Source organism: Geotrypetes seraphini, chromosome 3 (genome assembly GCF_902459505.1).
Source record: "Geotrypetes seraphini chromosome 3, aGeoSer1.1, whole genome shotgun sequence".
Classification (NCBI taxonomy): domain Eukaryota; kingdom Metazoa; phylum Chordata; class Amphibia; order Gymnophiona; family Dermophiidae; genus Geotrypetes; species Geotrypetes seraphini.
This window is the reverse complement of record NC_047086.1, coordinates 21,604,230-21,617,565: the sequence shown is the minus strand read 5'-3', so window position 1 is coordinate 21,617,565 and position 13,336 is coordinate 21,604,230. Positions and strand designations below refer to the sequence as shown.

At 42.8% G+C, this 13,336-nt stretch overlaps 1 protein-coding gene across 1 annotated transcript in view; it reads right to left on the bottom strand.

Moving 5' to 3' along the window:
• Positions 1-13,336, bottom strand: part of PNISR (PNN interacting serine and arginine rich protein) — a 163,034-nt gene that overhangs the window by 93,575 nt on the left and 56,123 nt on the right. The window lies entirely within an intron of this gene.

Below are 13,336 nucleotides of genomic sequence, written 5' to 3'. Positions count from 1 at the left end.
AAACATGGACAGCAGACACTGCAAAGAGAATTAGAAGATAGACAAAATCAGAAAGAGAAACTGGGACTAAAAGCAAATTGACCAGACAACAAAAGGTAGAAAAAATAATCTTATTTTCTATTTTGTGATTACAATATGTAAGATTTGAAATGTGTATCCTGCCAGAGCTGGTGTTAAACAGCAAGCATGAACTAGGATCTAAAAGAGAGGAAAAGTCTTTTTTATTTATTTTGTAGCCAGCATGGGGTTGGAGAGGTTTTATCCCTATACTTCTACTAAGACTAACCCCCTCCTTTGCTGGCGCACAGTGTGGGTTTTGGCGGCGGCGGTGATTGATCAGACGCTCACAGAAGTCTTTTAAGCGTCAGAGCAGCCGCCGGCACTAGGCCCACACTGTGCATCAGCAAAGGGGGTATTTTAATAAAAAATCCGGCCCGCGACTAAGCTTGTGTTTTAGATTTCAGCCCCTTATGTGATTTGAGTTTGACACCCCTGTCCTAGACCTAAATCTTTATTCAAAAAGATACTTCACTCACCACTGGAACTCCTGGCTGCACTACCAAACAGTACCCTGGTCTGATCATTTGACCACATTCAACCACACCTACACAACAACTCAAGTCAACCAGGAAGCAAACCCAACATAAGAAAATATACAACACCACTATCAATGTAAATGATCTCTCCACAGGCCTTTCCAACCTAGTGGGAATATTAAACCCAGCTCTGAATCTATTGAAGAGGCTGCTGTGGACGGACACACTGAGGTAAAAACCTTATACGAAGGGCTAGCACCAGTCAAAGAGATCAAATACTATCCCTGTAAATACTTCTCCCCCTGGTTTACCAACGACTTAAGAACTAAGAAGAGAGAACCAAGGACAGGGGAAAGGAAATGGTACAAATCCAGGCTTTACAGTGACAGATCCAAATGGAAGGAACTGCATTAAAGATATAAAAAAGCAACCCTGGAGGCTAAAACTACTTCCAACAACTATTAAAGACCTCCAATAGATCAAAAATACTTTTTAAACTAACAAAACTGATACTCACAACGTCACAAGGAGACAACCAATGCCTTAACATTGATCTCAACAGCGAAACGCTCTCAGACTGACAAAGTAGCCAAATTCGGTCTCACCTCGACTCCATCATGCTAAAGACATCGACGCACCCCCATGACTCAGTCAAGATAATTAAAGCTACAACTAGGAACTTAACACTTTAACAAACTAGGGGAATGGGCAACGAGACGGCAGATGAAGTTCAACGTTGAAAAATGTAAAGTATTACATGTGGGAAGCAGAAACCCGAGATACAACTATACGATGGGAGGGATGTTATTGAATGAGAGTACCCAAGAAAGGGACTTGGGGGTAATGGTGGACATGACAATGAAGCCGACAGCACAATGCGCAGCGGCCGCTAAGAAGGCAAATAGAATGCTAGGCATAATCAAGAAGGGTATTACAACCAGAACGAAATAAGTTATCCTGCCGTTGTATCGGGCGATGGTGCGTCCGCATCTGGAGTACCAATATTGGTCGCCGTACCTTAAGAAGGATATGGTGTTACTCGAAAGGGTTCAGAGGAGAGCGATGCGTCTGATAAAAGGGATGGAAAACCTTTCATACGCTGAGAGATTGGAGAAACTGGGTCTCTTTTCCCTGGAGAAGAGGAGACTTAGAGGGGATATGATAGAAACTTACAAGGTCATGAAGTGCATAGAGAGAGTAGAGAAGGACTGATTCTTCAAACTTTCAAAGAATAAAAGAACAAGAGGGCATTCGGAAAAATTGAAAGGGGACAGATTCAAAACAAATGCCAGGAAGTTCTTCTTTACCCAACGTGTGGTGGACACCTGGAATGCGCTTCCAGAGGACGTAATAGGGCAGAGCACGGTACTGGGGTTTAAGAATGAATATGTACTGAGTCGCCTCTTAAGACCAGACTCCTGGAGCTGAAAATGGAAGACACCGAGCCCCACAACCCGACATGTTTGGTGACCATGATCTAGTCCAGCAAAAACCGAGGCATGCCTTTGAAAAGAGAAATCTCGCTGAGCCACCAAATCATACAGAGCAATGCTTCAGGAGCCTACCAAATAATTGGAACCCTGAGATACCAGGAACCACTGGAACAAAAGCGACCGCTGTAGCATTATAATGGGAAAGCAAGCCGAAGTTCCCAGTGGAATCAGCAACATGGATCCTAGAACCTGTACAGAATCCCATACTCTTGGTCATGGTGACCGAAGAAGAATGCAAACCTGAGACTATGAACTATCGCCCCCTAGTCTCTGGGAAGAAACACATTTCTCTCCTATATGAATAAAAACATCACCCCGATATACCTATAAATAGTACAGGAGAAAAGAGTGCTGTGCAAATTCGAAGATTCACGTACAAATAACTGAGGAAAAGAAACCACCCTTTTGGAGTCAGTCAAATGGCTCGACTGGAAGACTTCTGAATCAAGCAGTCAGTCAAGAAGAAAGTAGGTGAATCGCCTGGTAGTGCCAAAATGGTACCACTGCCCACATTTTCTAAAATGTTCGTGAAGCCTTGGGTAGGCGAAATGGCATGTGCCAAAACCGAAAGCGCTGCTCCAAGAGAGTCAAGCAAACCTAGTGCCAATTCGGAGTCCATAGTGAAAATGTAAATATTCTCCCAGTTTTTCTGCAGAAATGTGTAACCCTGAGAAACTAATTCAGCAGAATGGGATCCAGCCTGCCCAATGCCCCCGTCTTGGGCACCATGAAGTAAGTGGAACAACGTCCCTTAGTTCCTGAAGAACTACAAGAACTGCCCTGAGGACCAGTAACACTTAAAAGGGAAACACAAAACATAGAGACTCCAAGAACGAACCGGAAACCTGAGGAGGATGCAAAGTTGCAAGCATCCTGAAAAATGTTCACAGCCCCCTGACCTGACATTATAGTGTCTTCCCTCTCATAAGAAAGCCTGAAGAGTCATTGGAAGAAGTCAAGATCCCCTCAGAATGAAGTGCAGAAGGTCAGGGAATGGCAGGATGAGAACTGTAGGATCTGTAAGAAGAAAGAAACTCTCCTAGGAAAAATCAAAGTTCACAATGTAAAGAGGATGATACTGGAACCATGAAAACAGTACTAACTCCATGCAACGTGAGCGAAATACGTATGTCCCTTAAAGTGAATACGTACTAGACGCAATCATGCTGCATCAACTTCCCCATTGAAAACAACAGCATCCTAACAAGTATCAGACAAAGCTCACATCGCTAATGAGAGCTTCAGGGATGAGGCTAACAGCCACATAGCACGTGCTCCTTCGCAGGTTTGATAGAATAGGTAACTGGCTCCTGATTAGAAGGAGCTGTACAGCCTTTCCTGTATGGTTGGAGGGGTCCGTCCAGCGTTATAAGCATGGAAATCTGAAGTCCGGGATCCCTCAGAAATAGAGAAAGAGAGTCCTGGCCGCAGAAAGATGCGAAGTGTCATTATGCCCACAGAGACAGCCCGAACTTGGAAACTGTTTGTACTACCTTTAGGCATATATATCCTTGACACATGCATTTATATCCTACTAGACATGCAGCGCAGAACAGAGGTCCAAATAAGAATGACAGTTACCAACAGACAAAGGCTCAATCTGCAGTGACCCCAAGAGAGACAATGAGATATCCGTGCCAAATACAGGGCACTATCTTACTGCTGATCTCATTGTGCCGTGATTTGACGTATGTTGACCCAGTCCGGAGACAAACTGAGACTGGGTGACCTAGCACAGGTCAGAGTCTCTGTGGTAATCCCCTTGAGTGCTAACCACAGAGTCCGATTAAACTAGCAGTTTCCTTCAAATGAATACAGCAGGAACACAGACATAGACATATAAATCTGCCCAAGCTTGTCCTAAAGCTGGTGAAACATGTACAACTTGTCTGAACCGGAAAGGAGAGAAGCCGCGGTATACCCTGAACAAGTCAGCTGGAAATAAACTACTGGAACGCTGCAGCTCTCCCACCATCACCAGAGACCCAAGCGCACGCCTGATTCTCGCCAACACGTGGCTGCTGCATCAACACTCCTAGAAACATAGTTGGATTCAAGCCCCGCAAAATTTACCCTGCTGCGGCCTGCATAGAGAGAAAATCAGACTCGGGGAATAACTAGAAGAACGATGCGGTGCTTTCCACAGCACCGGAAAACACATGTCCCATCTCTTGCGCGCTTCTATAAACCGGCACCTGCACAATCAGCTGCACATGGCCGCGACAAACACCGACAAAAGAGAGCCTCAGAATAAACAAGACTACTACTGCTGCACTGAAACCCAACGAGGAGAACAAGTGCGAGCATGAAATCGCACCGCTACTGCCACGCTGTAACCAACAAGGAAACCAAGCGTGTGCATGCAAAAGGTGGGAAAGTCCCGGCTCCCTCAACGGATTTCTAGTCATAAAACTTAGCCTCAATAAAATATCCATTCCTTAAACGTATGTTGACTGAACCCACAGTACTAAGACTCCCAGACAAAACCTAAAGTTCAAACAACAGTAAAAAAAACCACATACATACTCACAAGCTTGTTGTTAGGGCCGGTTGAAGCTAGTAAGAGCTGGTTGTGCAGCACTAACAGGGCAGAAGGGAAAATTATGTTCTTACTTGTTAATTTTCTTTCCTTTAGATGCAGCAGATGAATCCAGAGACTAGTGGGATAGCACACATCTACCAGCAGGTGGAGATAGAGAAACTGATTAACAGGTGGTCCTCTTGGCTGGCACTTCTCCTGTATTGTCAGTATTGCTCCTTGCCCAAGCATTCGGAACTTGTAAGCTGCTTAGTATGCAAAAAACTTCTTTCCCATAATAAAGTCCAAAGGTACCCTGTGGAGTACCTCAAGGGTCACCTCTGTCGCCCATACTCTTCAACCTATTCATCTCCTCCCTTGGTACTATTCTAGATAACCTAGAACTAACTTCATTCAGCTACGCAGATGACATAACCATACTCCTCCCCTTCGACTCACAAGATTCCACTCCAATAGACAACCTGAAAAGAACACTAGAAGCAGTGGAAAATAGGATGCTAGACCACAAACTGAAGCTCAACTCGGACAAAACAAAGTTTCTATTGCTTGAAAAGGACAAAACCCCATCTATAACCGAGTTAGAAATAAAAGCCACCAAATACCCCATACAGCCCATTCTTAAACTCCTCGGAGTTACACTAGACAGATGCTGCACCTTACAGGTCCAAATCAATAAAACACAAAAAGCATTCTTTACCATGTACAACCTACGAAAAATAAGAAAGTTTTTCGACAAAGATAAATACAGACTCATAGTCCAAGCCGTAGTCCTGAGTCTAGTGGACTAATGCAATATCCTCTACCTACCATGCCCCACATATTTAATACAACAACTACAGACTGTACAGAACACAGCCCTCAGACTGATCTACTCACTTGGAAAATTTGATCACATCACCAATGCCTTCCTAGACTCACACTGGCTACCTATACAAGCCCGCATTCAATTCAAACTATACTGCCTACTATATAAAGCAGTAAACGGAACTGCACCCACCCACCTAAATAACCGCCTAAATCGGAACCTCTCATCCAGGCAAAGAAGAACCCAATCTCCATTCACCTTCCCCCCTTTCAAGGGAACTCAGCGCAAAAAGATGTACGACCACCTACTAGCAACACAGGCAGCAAAATTGGACTCCTACATCTCCAACCTGCTCATAGCAACGACTACAAAACGTTCCGTAAAGAAATCAAAACTCTGCTATTCAAAAAATTTATCCAGCTAGCTTAACCCTCTTCTCCTCCCCTCTTGCATTCTCCCCCCTTCCACCCTCTACCTGTATTATCCTCCAAAGACTCAACAATGTGACAGTTTCTACTCTTTAACATCCTCGTATTCTTCCAGCATCATCCGACACTTTTCCTATTCTCTCCATCTATCTGGTACCCTCTTCTCAAAACTTTATTATGAACCAGCTCCTTAATTGTACAATGTATCCAGCTCCTTAATTGTAACTTTTATCCAGCTCCTTAATTGTAACTTTTTCCTGGAAATGTCCAGTTCTCTTAATTGTAACTTTTGTTCCTGGAAATGTCCAGCTATCTTCTGATGTAATCCGCCTAGAACTGCAAGGTACAGGCGGAATAGAAGTCAGTAATATAATGTAATGTAATGTAATAATACAGAATACAACTACCAACTATAACGAAACCTCAGAAACTCGCAAAAGATAAACCAAACCACAATATGAAGAAAGGTGGGGCTCTGGATTCATCTGAAAAGAAAATTAACAGGTTAAGAACATAATTTTTCCTTCCTTTGCAACAGCAGCAGATAAATCCAGAGACTAGTGGGATGTAACAAAGCAATCCTCAATCTGGGTGGGAAGCATACCCTGCCTCTGCAATAACTGAAGCACCAAAAGTAGCTTGCGCAGTCTCTGACATCCTCAATCGCACCAAGCTTATAAAATGCCTTCTTAATGGCATGCATATAAAATGCCGTCTTATAATCATGGACCAAGGAAAACCTCCGGATTCAATCCAAGAAGGTGGCAGAGATCGAGGTGAAAATGCATGAAGCTCATCTGGGAACCGCTTCCCTGCCATACAGAAAGCGGAAGTTAAGATCCCCTTGAGCCCTCAAGCGATGGGCGCTTTGGTCACTCCCAAAGCTTTGATGTGTCGCGCGAAGAAGACAAAGAGAAGAGTCAAAGGTCGAAGAAGCACCATGAAGAGAAGCACGCGCCCCTCCAGTCCTCCTCCCAGAAAGCAGGAAGGAATAGGGAGAGCGACTGATATGCAAGGAATATATCACCTGAGGAAGAAACAATGGAGAAACTCACCTAAATGGAGTCATGGCCACAAGAAACACTGTTTGCAATGCCCCTCCGTTACAGCGTCAAAAGACAAAGGCTCAAACGGTATGTGTTTGAAATTCCGAATAACTATCATAAGTGTCTACCCAAGATAGGGTATCTACACCGATGAACGAATTACAGTGGACTGATAAGCAAGACATAGAAGCATAGAAGAAGTATAGAAGGGTTAAATACCAGGAGAACTGCCTAGGACTCAAAGAACCCCTCCAGAAACAAGCGTAAGCTGCAGATACAGACATCAGGTTCGCCTGGAGCAAAGGAGAAATAATTTGTATGCATCGGCTGAGATGAAGAGCTAGGCCTGAACGTCAGTGAGACAAATGTTCATGTCGATGAATCCTTCGGTAAACAAATCCGAAGATACTGAGAACTACAACGGCTCGCTCACCAACAAACCCCTCCAACTCGCATACCAAGGACGGCGTGGCAAAACCGGAGCTACGAAAATCATCATGTCGTGAAAGCGAGCCATGAGAAGGAAGTATGCAAGAATTGTTCAAGGGAAACACGTAAAGAAGAGCCAGGTGTGACTCCCAAAGTTGGCACCCCTCGGCCAAGCACCCCAATCTAACTGAAGAGAAAAATTCTCAACAGTAGAAGAAATAGAAAACCAGCTAGAATCCAGGAGCTCGTGGAACAGCGACCATCACCTGCTGGGAGATAGAGAATACTGACAATACAGGAAAAGTGCCAGCCAAGAGGACCACCTGTTAATCAGTTTCTCTATCTCCACCTGCTGGTGGATGTGTGCTATCCCACTAGTCTCTGGATTCATCTGCTGCTATTGCAAAGGAATGTATCAACTGTGGTCTCCCTTTTTTTTTTTAAACAGAGAAGGGAAAGAAGAAAAAAAAATCAAGACCCAGTTAGACCCTCTAGCAATTGAGGGAGGGTGAGGCAGGGACCTGCCGGCACCATCCTGCCGGACACCCCTGTCTCACTGAAGAGAAACCTCAACATGAGAAATAAAATTGCCATCTCACTGAAGAGAAACCTCAACAGGAGATATAGAATGGCAGTCTCACTGAAGAGAAACCTCAACAGGAGAAAATAACTATCCAGTCATAGCCAGAATTCAGGAGCTAGTTGAATTTGACTATCACCTGCTGGGAGATAGAGCATACTGAAGATACAGGAGGAGTGCCAGCCAATAGGACCACCTGTTAATCAGTTTCTTTATCTCCGCCTGCTGGTAGATGTGTGCTATCCCATTGGTCTCTGGATTCATCTGCTGCTGTTGCTAAGGAAGTAAATACTTAAGCTTTGTTTTCCATCACTCAAAGGTATTGTTTCTATTGGCAAACTAGGGAAATCTTATTCATTTAAACTAGCAGAGATATGGAACGATATTCCCCTAAGTTTAAGAGAACTAGATTCACTTCAATCTTTTCGTAAAAATTTAAAACCTTGATTATTTTCAAAATTGTTAAGTTTGTTCTTCATTTATTTTTAATTTACTGTAAACCAAGTCAAGCTTTATTATATGAAGATGACTCGGTCTATAAATTCAAGTTTTAGTTTAGTTTAGATTCACTCCTTCGCGGATGACATGCAACTGTACCTACCGCTAGGAGAAACCTGTTGACGCCAAGATTGCAAAACTCCTAAACTGCTTCTCGGAAATAAAAAAACTTGATAACCGTCAACAAATTACAACTAAACACCTCCAAAATGTAACTCCTTTGGATCCGCAAAGAACATTGCAACTATATCCATCTCTCGCTATGCTGGGACTCGATTACCATAACTGCAAAAGAAAAAGTGTGCACCTAGGAAAACTCGACTCCAACCTATCACTTTCAAAACCATATCTCTCAGGTGGTATCTTCCTCATTTTACTACCTGCAACTGCTTCGAAAAATAAAGAACTACTTTTCAGAGTCTGACTTCACCCAGCTACTCTATACCTTAGTCCTCGCCTGTATGGATTACTGCAACACGTTATTCAACGGTCTCAAGGCAAAGAACGTACATCTCTAGAGTGTGTAAAATGCAGCAATCAGACTTCTAAAAAAACCTCCATCCCGTGACCCCGTTTCCCAGGCTCTATTGTCAACTCACTGGCTGCATGTAGCCAAATGTTGTGTCTTCAAGGGCCTGATGCTAGCATTTAAATCCTTGTACATGGCACTGGGCTATGTGATGGCCAAGCTTCTTCCATACGTGCCGAACAGGTCACTCTTCTCCCAGGATGAAATAAGCCTCAAAACACCCCCTGGTCGTGCCCTTCAACTGCAAACCACCAAACGACGTCCCTACTCCCAAGCCACTGGAATAGATTGTTCCCACAGATTAGATCCCTTGAAGGACTCCAACTTTAGGAAACCAATAAAAAAACATACCTGTTCACATAACTCCCCTGCCCACAACCTATAGATTACAAAGAAATGTATATTGATAGAAGATTCTCAGTATGTGCCGCGTTAAGATAAAAACTTGTATTGAGAAATCTTGCACCATAACTTTGACAAATTTAACCTATAAACTGTATATATTAGTATTAGATCTCTAGTATGTGTCAAGTTAGGATAAAAACTTGAATTAAAAAACCTTGCACTGTAACTATGGCAAATTGCAACATGTAAACTGTATATTATGTTATTGGTATTAGATCCTTAGTATGTGTCGTTAGGATAAAAGCTTGAACCGAACCCTCCCCTTTCCCCCCAAAAAAAACAAACCATGTACTATAACTATAGCAGATTGTAACCTGTTAACTGTATATATGTATGCTAGCCTGTAACCCGTTCTGAGCTCTTTGGGGAGGATGGGATAGAAAACAAATTAAATAAAACAAACTTTAGACTAAACTGCAATAGGTCAGCAGACTGAGTTGGAAGAACATGTGATAGTTTCTATGTCCCAAGGCCTGGAATGTACGCAGGTGAGACTGGAATCATTTAGAGCACTGGTCTTTGACCTAAGGGCCACTACGTGAGCGGACTTCTAGGCAAGATGGACCACTGGTCTGACCCAGCAGTAGCAATTCTTATGTTCATCCAGTTTCTTATCAAAAATTTTGCAGAAATATGTGGTGCAGACAGTTCACTAAAAGAGAAGATAAGACCTCCAATAACAGGAAATAGGTGCCAGATGGCCTGCGAGACAGTTCTCTAAAAAGTAACCACCTGACTAGGAAGATAATGTAAACAACATATTGCTTTGATGAAATATACCATATATCATAAAAAATACTACTGAACCTCCAAAATGATTCAACACCTACCTCCTCTGACACGCTCCCCCTTCAACCCCCTATGCTGCCCAACCACATAACCGCCCACCTACCTACTGACAATTCTAACCGATGTTAACTCGTCATCAGCACCTCTTATTGTACACCGTCTTGAAATGAAAGGTATGATGGGATATAAATAAAGCTATTTATTATTACTGCCACCTAATGTTACAAGATTACTTCCTCTTTCTGCTACAAGCATTTTTAAAGTAATTTAGATGTGTCTTAATAGTTAGTTTGCTGGAAATCATGTGATTAATTTGCATTGTTACTATGGTGTTACCTGATTATACTAATTTACGAGTGTGATGTAAAAAAGGGTATAAACACCAGTCCAACTGCTGGATTTTGGGGTATGGGGACAGAATGAAAAATAAGGGCACCCAGATCTCCAGATCAAATTCTGTTAAATTACTACCTTTTATGAATAAATCTGATACTGAGTTGTTATCCATCACAGTCTTTGTGTCTTTACTCTGCAGACTTTAAGTCGTCTCCCCTTTGGAGGGGACTGCAGCCTGGATTGTTTCATCCTGTCACAGATTACCAAGTTTAGATTTCCTTGGTCAATGGCTACTTGATTGTCTGTCTGAATCAGTCCTATCTGGTTGAGAAGGCGATCTTGAAAGGTTTGAAAAGTGCTGCAAATCACTTCCAGTTCCAGAAGGTTGATGTGGGAAGATTTTTCTTGAACTCCAAGTGCCCCAATGTGAGGCTATCCAGGTGGGCTCCCCAGCTATGCAAGGAGACATCTGTTGCTAATATCTTCTGATGCGGAGGAACATTGCAGAGTAAGCCTTTGGAATGATTTGTCAGTTCCAGCTCACCACTAAAGGGCTTGATGTAGCATGGGTGTGACCTTAAGTTTTTGAGAAAACCAACCCATGGCTTGGGACCACTGAGAGGCAAGAGACTACAAAAAATTTCTAAGATGAAGACATGCAAATGGGGCGACATGGACTATGGACACCATATGACCCAAAAGCTACATCATTTGTCTCACTGTGATGGTTTGAAAATGAGACATGTGTTTGCAGAGGTGAAGTAATGTCTAGCCTCTGTTGAGGGAGGTAAGCACGAGTGAACTGTGTCCAGAAGAGCCCTGATAAATTCGAGATTCTGGGTTGGTTGAGGACTTCTGGTAACTGACTGCAAAGCCTAGAAGTTCCAGGAGATGTATGGTTGAGTTGATTGCTAACTAAGCATCCTGAAGTGGCAACGCCTTGATCTCTCACTCAGAGCAGACGCAGATGTCTGCTGCCACTGGGAAGTAGAGGATCAGCGGCGTTCCGCGGCTCAAAGAAACGCTGAAGCGTTTGTTGCGTCAGTGAAGAGGTAAGGGCTGCGGGTTAAGATACTCTCACGGCTCCGTTCCTCTTAGTATGGGGCATGTTGCTAACGTCTCTATGAAGCAAAAGGTAATATATTTTTGAAGTAAAGAGGGCAGCCAGGACATCACCGCTACATATCCACCATCTTGGATTGTTCCTTTTCAATCCTTCTGTGACTTCCTCAATCTTATCCGAGAACAGCTCGTCTCCTAAGCAAAGGCTGTTTGGCCAAGCGTTCTTGGACATTTACTTAGCCATGCTCCACACCTCATAGCAATGGACAGTGCCAATGCTTTGGAAGTAACATCAAAGGCATAAAACAAGGACCTTGTCATAAACTTTCTAGTTTCTAGCAGATTTGTGGGTTTTTGAAAATCTGCCAGCTGGTCTCCTGGAATGTATTGTTCATAGTGGGAGAGTTGTTGCACTAATGACTTGGAATAAAAGGTCATATAAAAGTTGTAACTCAGTACGCAACTAGCGAGCATGGAGTTTTGAAGCAGCCTGTGGCCAAACTTGTCCAAGGTATGGCCCTCTCTCTAACCTGGCGGAGTACTAGCATACGTTCTGGAGCTGATGGACTTTTTCAGAGCAGATTCCACCAGGAGAGTGATGCTAGAGTTGGGGGTTTGTCAAAACCTGAACATGACTGGACCATATAAAGTGAATCCAGCTTCTTTGGAACTATAGGAATTAGTAAGTATGTCTCCTAATTTTTGAACATAACATCTTTCATTAGATTATGAAATGAAAGCTTCAAATAGTTTTTGGGAATCTGTTCATAGTCCAGTGCATTGAAGAGCTCTTTCTTGGTTCTGACTCAGGTTCCACTTTAATGGATAAAGCCTATTCCATCTACCTTATATATCTAGTAAAAGATAAGCTCTCAGGCGGTGATCTCCTTCTAGGTGGTGGAGGAAATGCGTCTGAATAGATACCATAAGACTCTGGAACCGGTAGTTCTGGGTCAGAATAAGAATAACGAGAAAGGTCAGTCATACTCTTCAATGCCTGGGAGTGTAGATGGGGATCATCTCGAGTAGTGACGTCAAGATGAACGTCGGCTATGGAGCTGAGGCGAGTGTCGAAAGGTACTTCTGGTTCTTCAAATTCAGGAGACGACGCACAAACTGGCAATCATCTAAGATGGAATTTCAAAACATTCCACTGAGTTATTACTAGTTATCTATTCTTGATTTCATGCGCAAAGGTCTAGATTGTGGCGAATGGTTTTTCATGATTTTTTGGATATACAGTATCTTTGGCTTTTGATACCGTCAACCATCAAATTTTAATGAGCCGTCTATGTTTTTTGGGTACTAGCGGTAAAGTGTTGAATTGGTTTAATTCTTTCTTGTCAAACTAGGCTTTTTGCGTAGAAGTAGGTCAGATTGGGCTACCCTTGGAAGTGGAGTACCCCAAGAGTCAGCTTTATCAGCTGTCCTATTTAATATTTACTACCACTACGTCAAATATTGAAATCCTTGGGAGAACTTTCCGTCTCTATGCCGATGATATTCAGTTTATAATACCAGTGAGAAACTCGATATCTAATGCCTAATTGCAGATCGAGAATTATTTTCGTGTGATCAAAGACTGGTTGATGGAGAGTAAGTTGAAATTGAACATTGGAAAGACCGAAATTATTTGAATTGGTCATGAAAGGCATCTGCATTTATTTCCATCAGAGACTGTGCTGGATAGTACAGTGATTCCAGTGTCAAGTCAGTGTAAATATTTTGGAGTTATATTGGATTTGATGCTATCTTTTAAGCCGCAAGTCAAGATGGTAATTTCCAAGGTCTTTTTTAGACTTTGTTTGCTAAGAAGGTTAAGAGATTAGCTGTCGGTGGAGAATATTTTAACGGGGCAAGG